Here is an 8,451-nt window from a genome sequence, read left to right on the forward strand (position 1 = left end):
ATCACAAGAAAATAAAATCAGAATTTAAAAGTCTTAAATTGACATTAGAAATGGCATGACATTAGAAACTCATAAATTAAAAGTTTTTCAATCCTAATTTTAAAACAGTGTAGAGTCAAAAATTTACAAGGAACCAAACTGAAAACAGATGTCAGATTTTGACTGTTGGGCTTTATAATCTTAAAAAATTCTTATTTGGGGTTCAGGTACATTTGCCTCTTTTAAAGTCATAAAATGTATTTTTTACCTCCGCCAATGAGGGTATGTGAACGGGAGCGTTTGTTAGTTAGTTAGCAACGTAACTGAAAAGTTGCAGACGGATTTTGATGAAATTTTCAGGAAATGTCAGAAATGGCATGAGGAAGAACTGATCAGATTTTGGGAGTGATCCGGGTCACCGTCTGGTTTCAAGAATTTGTTTAAGGATTCTGTACTATTGGGAAGAAGGAGGTCTGCACTCTCCGAGTGCTTTTCTAGTTTCATATGAATTAACTTTTTAAACCTGATTTTTTTTTTCTTAAAACTAGCCTTTCTTTTTTCCAAGAATGGCCTTAATGTCGTATTAATGGAAAGTCTGGACATAGATCTGTAGTCAAGAACAAGGCTGAGGAAAAATGGTTGGGAACCACTGCCTTACACTGCTCCAGATGATGTTTGACATTGGACTGGCTGCTCAGCCATGGAAACCCATTCCATGAAGCTCCTGCTGCTCAGGTTGTGTGTTTACATTAGTGCCAGTGAGAACACTTCAGCCATGAAATCAGCAGTGTTGGCAACTTTTAGCAGTTGTTGACCCCGCTCTGTGATTTCATGTGGTCTTCTGCTTCATAGCTGAGTTGCTGTTGTTCCTGAATGCTTCCACTTTCTAATACTCTTGCTTATAGTTGACTGTCAAATATCCAGCAGCTAAATAATTAGGATGTTCCTACTACAGGACACTCAGAAAGCCCTGACTTGTTAACATGCATGCCCAGATGAAAATAAAGCAGTGACTCTGCTTGGCTGCTGCTTCCAAACACCCAGTCTAAAACAGCCATAAAGCCGAGTACGAGCTTCAGTTTCTAAAGCAGCCTAAAATGATCCTTTTTTTCTTTTTTTTTTTATTTGCCAATAAAAAATAGACCAAGGACTGCGGCTGTCCCTGAGGCTGTAGTGTGAACACCTCTGGCCTGGAAGAAAGGACACCCCAAAAGCATTAGTCCTCCAGCTCTGGCTATGGCCTTAAAAAAAAAAAAAACCCTGACAGCAGTTTCCACTTTTCTCAGCACACTGGGATGTAATCAACTGAGTGACAATGCAGCCTTCCAGCCAGATAGAAACACACTAATGTCCACTAAATCCCCAAAATATTATAAATTATTAGCTGATCTTTTCACCATTCAGAATGGCATGGAGGGGGATTTTTTTAACAGGTGCATTACTGCTGAAGTGCCTCGGGGGCAGAGATTAGCCACTGTGCCAATGCATGACTGCAGGACTGAATGAATAATGCTAAAAGCTGAGTTTTACTGAGACTGGCTACTATGAACACTGATACTGCTGCTATCTCTCCACTGTCAATATTGAAGCTTATTCTGTGTATCCCCAGAGTTGACATTTGTTCCACCTGCATACAATTCTCAGCTTACACTAAAAAAGTCAGAATTTGTAGTAATTTTTAAACTCATCTATTATTTATCATAAACCCGCCAGGCTGATAAACTTCTCAGTTGTTTTTAAGGTACAGCCTGCAATGAAATGCCATCTCTTCAGACAGTGTGAAACGACAGCGTGGTTGGAAAAGCAACTGGAATGTCACCCACTCAACCTCCAAGATTAGGTGCAAAAATCAGGGTGGCAAACGTTAACGAGACATGCTGTTTTCAACACTTGTCAGCATGTGTCAACATGCCCTTTGGCAAAGACGTTAACTTCAAATATCTTCACATGAACTGCCTGTGGCTGTAAACAGTTTAGTCTGAAACCATCCTTTCATCTGTTCCAGCTCTGCTGTTAAAATGAATTAAATTGTTTTTGAATTGCTTTTAGAGCCATGATGGAGACAGCCACATTCATCTTCTTAAGGCTGACACTTTCTGAACTTTTTGCCTGATTATTAATTTTTTATTTCTTTCATGCAGCCACAATGATAGTGAATCAGCAAAGGGTCTGCATTGTTGGCCCAGTAAATTAACATATCTCCATGTTACATTATTCTTCCTCCATATTAAATATGTTTTCTAATGGATGTAAGTATTGATTGCACCAGAACTAGACCCCTTTAAGACAACATACACTATATTACCAAAATTATTCGCTCACCTGCCTTGACTCACATATGAACTTCTGTGACATCCCATTCTTAACCCATAGGGTTTAATATGACATCGGTCCACCCTTTGCAGCTATAACAGCTTCAACTCTTCTGGGAAGGCTTTCCACAAGGTTTAGGAGTGTGTTTATGGGAATTTTTCACCATTCTTCCAGAAGTGCATTTGTGAGCTCACACACTGATGTTGGACGAGAAGGCCTGGCTCTCAGTCTCCGCTTTAATTCATCCCAAAGGTGTTCTATGGGGTTGAGGTCAGGACTCTGTGCAGGCCAGTCAAGTTGATCCACACCAAACTCTCTCCTCCATGTCTTTATGGACCTTTCTTTGTGCACTGGTGCACAGTCATGTTGGAACAGGAAGGGGCCATCCCCAAACTGTTCCCACAAAGTTCCCACAAAGCATGGCATTATCCAAGATCTCTTGGGAGTTCTTTTGACTGGAACTAAGGGGCCAAGCCCAGCTCCTGAAAAACAAGCCCACACCATAATCCCCCTCCACCAAACTTCACACTTGGCACAATGCAGTCAGACAAGTACCGTTCTCCTGGCAACTGCCAAACCCAGACTGGTCCATCAGATTGCCAGATGGAGAAGCACAATTGGTCACTCCAGAGAGTCCAGTGGCGGCGTGCTTTACACCACTGCATCCGATGCTTTGCATTGCACTTGGTGATGTATGGCTTGGATGCAGCTGCTCAGCCATGGAAACCCATTCCATGAAGCTCTCTACCACTGTTCTTGAGCTAATCTGAAGGCCACATGAAGTTTGGAGGTCTGTAGCGATTGACTCTGCAGAAAGTTGGCCACCTCTGCGCACTATACGCCTCAGCATCCGCTGACCCCACTCTGTCATTTTACGTGGCCTACCACTTGGTGGCTGAGTTGCTGTCATTCCCAGTGGCTTCCACTTTGTCATAATACCACTGACAGTTGACTGTTGAATATTTAGGAGCCAGGAAATTTCACCACTGGACTTGTTGCACAGGTGGCATCCTATCACAGTACCACGCTGGAATTCACTGAGCTCCTGAGAGCGAGCCATTCTTTCACTAATGTTTGTAGAAACAGTCTGCATGCCTAGGTGCTTGATTTTATACACCTGTGGACGTGGAAGTGATTGGAACACCTGATTTACATTATTTGGATAGGTGAGTGAATACTTTTGGCAATATAGTGTATTATACCTCTTTCCCACCTTTATAACACAGTTCCCTGTGCTCTTTGTAAAATGTCTGTGCAGTGCTTTGGTCAGAACAGAATAAATATGAAGCACCAAACATTTGTGGTACAAATTGGGTTGTTCTGAAGAGAACGATACTTCAAGCGTGATGGATGCCGCCTTTGCAATAAGATGGTTCATGAAGTTTCATTTCATTATTAGAAAGTGGAAGTGTTTAGGAACAACAGCAAGACCACTTGCATCACAGAGCGGGTCTGCTAAGGTTTGTCCACTGGCATCAATTCTGCCAGTTTGGGCTAGTCCCCTCATCTCCAGTGAAGAACAACCCTTACATCCTACAACCTGGCATCCTCATGTGAGGACATTATACTTTGGGTTTTTTACAGTATTAGACTTATTTTTGCTTAATTTAGAGCTATTAGCCTCATTTATGAACACTTTGTCTACCACATTGTGGTCACAAAAGTCTATTACATTTGTCAGTGTACATTAAAGGTCACATATTTTACCCTATTAAGACAAGTTCATATTCGTCTCAGAGGTCCCTGAAATGTGCCTGTGAAGTTTGTTGCTGAAAAAAAACACTCCAGTATTTGATTTTTGTATGTCCAAAAACCCCTCTGTTTCAGCCCTGCTCAGAATGAGCTGTTTCTGTGTTTGTGGACTTTGCAAATATGATTTTTTAGCCCCAGACCAAATCTGAAATGATGTCCTTGCAAAGTCTTTTTTTCCATGTCAGGTAGCCGTTGTCATGGAAACACCAAAGTAAGTTGAAGCTAAAAGGCTGTTTCCAAAAGTATGAGCTGAAACTGAAACAGGGCAGATTTAAAGTAGGTAGCTCAACTGCTTAAACATCAGTGTTGTACACTCTGACACAGCGTAAGAGTAGTTTTAAAGAGGGCATATTTTACCCTTTTAAGACAGGTTTATATTGGTCTTAGGGGTCCCTAAAAATGCCTGTGAAGTTTGTTGCTGAAAAAAATACACCAGTATTGGATTTTTTCATGTCTTAAATCCCCTCTGTTTCAGCCCTGTACAGAACAAGCTGTTTCTGACGCCGTGGCTTTAAATGTCACTGAGCTGTTTGACTCCGCCCCTGACCCCGCCCCTCTCAGGAAGTGGGTTTTGACGTAATGGATGTGGCTTTCCTGATCCTCCTCTCAGCTGGCAGCTAAGTGGAGGATCAGGAAGGGAGGGTGGAACTTTCTTCCAATCAGGGAGGGCCAACCAAACCCGGTGGGCGGGGCTAACTCCCCAAATGACATCATGAGAGGACAATTTAAGAACGGCTTGTTTCAGCACACATTTTCTGATAGGTGGAGAAAGAGAGGGGGGAGGGAGTGGATTTTTCTGATTTCTGAGGGGATTGTGGACAGGCCAGTGGCACATTTTTGTTAGAGAAACCTGAAAAGTGATTTTTTATGTAGTATGTCCCCTTTAATGCTATATCAGAACATTGCATTCCCACATATGCATTCCCTCTACAGTGTTAAATGCTGTAGCACTGATCCTCCAAAACTCTTGTGCCTTTAACTCTTTAAGCGCTAAATTGCGACAAGCAACATTACTGACTTAAAGAGGTTCTAGCTGCAAATATGGTGCCTAATGTTGTTACTACTTTACACCAGGAGATGGCGGATGTGAGTAACTTCAATCCCAGCAGTATCTGTGGGCTTGTTTCTATTCAAAGTTTTGGAGAGAGAGAGTTTGAAGACGCACCACCGGTTGAGGACACGAGGAAGTGGTAGAAGTTGTTGTAGTCGATGCATAAATGAAAGAGAGCGAATTGTAGCAAGAATACTCACAATGCTGGGAGGAACAGAGAACTATTTACTCCTCTGACGATGACGTTCAGTCATCCGGTGAGACCAAAACCGCTGTGCATCTGTGAGCAACCACCGCGAGTTTGTGCGCCATGAGAGTCCACAAGCAGCACATACCGAAGCTGATGCTTTTCTTCACGGTGGCAGGGGTGGGGACATGGTGGGGGTTGCAGGGGTGGTCAAAACACGAATATTGAAGGAGGTAGCAGGAATGAAAAACAACGTGGAGGTAGGGGCAGACGTGGTAGAAGCCGTGTCGGTGGAGACCGCCTTGTGACGTCTGAATATGCAAATTAGATGAGTGAATTTACTTCCATCACAAACTTTGGTTCATACTGGAGATTTTTCTCATTTACAGTATACCTTTATTTCTAACCACTTTCAAGCTACAGCCTTTTGAAATCTTGATATCAAAATTGAATATTTTCTTGAAAAAACTGTGGCGCCCAAAGGGTTAATATTTCCAGAATTCATCCAGCATTAGTCAGTAACTGAAGTTCAAGAGTTCAAATTGCTTTTAGCCAAAGCTATGCTAATGCAATGTGTTATGTTGTTTCTCATATAACACCCACTCTGCTTTGGTAATACATTCCTGTTTTCTCTCTTAAGATTTAAATGATTTAGATTATGTTTGCATGAAGTACAAATTAAACAAACTATTTTTCTTCAGTCTCATAAAGCTCTAATCTTACTCAAGGGGTGGTTTTATAGTTCAGAGGCCTGAGGCAAAGAGAAATAAGGCCCTTCCCAATTTAGCTCAAAGCAACCATAGAAAAATATTTAAAGCATTTGTTTTCCAATGTCAAAGCCACTGGATGAAAAACCAAAATGATATACCTGAATGTGAGCAAGCGGAACTTTCTCATCACTTCTATAAAATAGCAGTAAGGTCTAACAAAGAAACAAACAATATAAGGCACTCTTATCAGTTTTTCTGCTGCACATCATTACAATTTTTATAACCACATTTCCAAAAAGTATAGTACTCCCTCTTCTTTTAACAAGTCTGTAAACATCTGGGTAGTTAGGAGAACATTTGCTGGAGTATAGAACGAGGAATGTTGTCTCATTCTTGTCTGATGTAGGATTCTAGCTGCTCAACAGTCCTAGGTCTTCTTTGCTGGATTTCTTGCTCTATGATGCATCAAATGTTTTCTATGGGTGAAAAGCCTCTTTGACTGTGAAGCCATGATGTTGTGATGGATGTGGTTTAGCATCGTCTTGCTGAAATATGCAAGGTCTTTCGTGAAAGAGACTTCGGGAGCATATGTTACCCTGAAACCTCTTTATACTTCTCAGCATTGATAGTTCCTTTCCAGATGTTAGAGCTGCCCACGCCATAGGCACTAATGCAACCCCATACCATCAGAGATGCAGGCTGTTGAACTGTGTGCTGCTAAGCTGGATGGTCCCCCTCCTCTTAAGTCCATAGGATACAGCATACGTGGTCTCATGAAAGAATTTTAAATTTTGATCCATCTGACCACAGAACAGTTTTCCATTTGGCCTCAGTTTATTTTAAATGAGCTTTGGCTCAGGAAGATTACAGCATTTCTGGATCCTGCTCACATATAGTCACGTCTCTGCATGATGCAGCTTTAACTAGAATTTATGGAAGGCAGGAGGAACTATGTTGACAGACGATGTGTTCCTGAGCCCATGCCACGATTTCAGACAGAATAACTCCTGTTTTTAATGCAATGAGGGCAAAAAGATCACAAGCATCCAATATAAACTTACTGCATTGTCCCTTGCATAGAGATTTCTCAAAATTCTCAAATCTTTTGATATTATGTACAGTTACATTTACCATTGTGGAACCTTTTTTTCTGAAATTGTCCCACAATGTTTAACCCAGTTTTTTGCAGATTTGTAGACTTCTGTCCATCTGTACTTCTGGGGAGACTCTGCCATCCTAAATTGCTCCTTTTCCTCCAATTCATGTAATTGATCTGTTGCAAATTAACCTTGTTAGCTGCAAAATGCTCCTCCAGATTTTTTCACTAGTACTACTTACTTTTCCAGCCTTTTGTCGCTCTATGCAAACTTTGTTGAGCTGTGTTTCTGCCTTCAAAATCAATGTATAAAAATATTATAATATTTTAATGACATGGTAAAATGTCTTGATTTCAACATCTAAAATGCACATTTACTATTACAAATAAAAAATGGGTTTATGAAATTTGCAAATCACTGTGTCTTGCCTAGAGGCCTTCACCGCTTCATGGGTTGACTTTCTTGGCCTTTGTGGGTTGGCTTATAAAACTTTCTTGGGTTGGTTTATAAAACTTATCTGGGTGAGCTTATAAAACTTGGGTGGGTTGGCTTATATAACTTTAGTGGGTGGGCTTATAAAAATTTTATGGGTTAGCTTATACAATTTTTGTGGGTTGGCCTTAAAACTTTTGTGGGATGGCTTATATAACTTTTATGGGTTGGCTCATAAATCTTTCATGGTGAGCTTATAAAGCTTTCGCAAGTTGGCTTATAAAACTTTCGTGGGTGGGTTTATAAAGATTTCGTTGAAGGATTTATTAAGCTCTTGCGGGTTGGCTTGCAAAGATGATGCGTGTTGGCTTTTAAAAAATTTTTGTGGGCTGACAAAACATTCCTGGGTTTGCTCATGAAACTTTCGTGGGTTGGCTCAGAAAACTTTTGTGGGTTGGCTTTTAAAACTTTTGTGGGTTGGCTTTTAAAACTTTTGTGTGTTGGCTTATATAACTTTCGTGGGTTAGCTCATAAATCTTTCATGGTGGGCTTATAAAGCTTTCGTGGGTTGGCTTATAAAACTTGCGTGGGTTGGCTTAGAAAACGTTCGTGGGTGGGCTTATAAAACTCCCGTGGGTTTGCTTAGGAAACTTTCATGGGTTGGCTCATAAAACTTTAGTGGGGTGGCTTTGTTTTATGGGGAGTTGGTTGACACTTGCAGCCAGTTCACCCAGATATCTGGGGACAATCCACTGCCATCCACTTGGACGCATAGGACAGGCAATGCTGTGAGTATTTAGTATTTTTGTAGAAAGGTTGGACATTATATATAATAGGATATTGTTGAAGTATGCTTGTATAATTTGTAGTTTCATTTCGTGTGTGTTCGATGCAGTTCTTTTGTGGTATAGTAAAAACTACATGTTTTTA

The sequence above is a fragment of the Cheilinus undulatus genome, linkage group 19, assembly GCF_018320785.1.
Source record: "Cheilinus undulatus linkage group 19, ASM1832078v1, whole genome shotgun sequence".
In the NCBI taxonomy this organism is placed as follows: domain Eukaryota; kingdom Metazoa; phylum Chordata; class Actinopteri; order Labriformes; family Labridae; genus Cheilinus; species Cheilinus undulatus.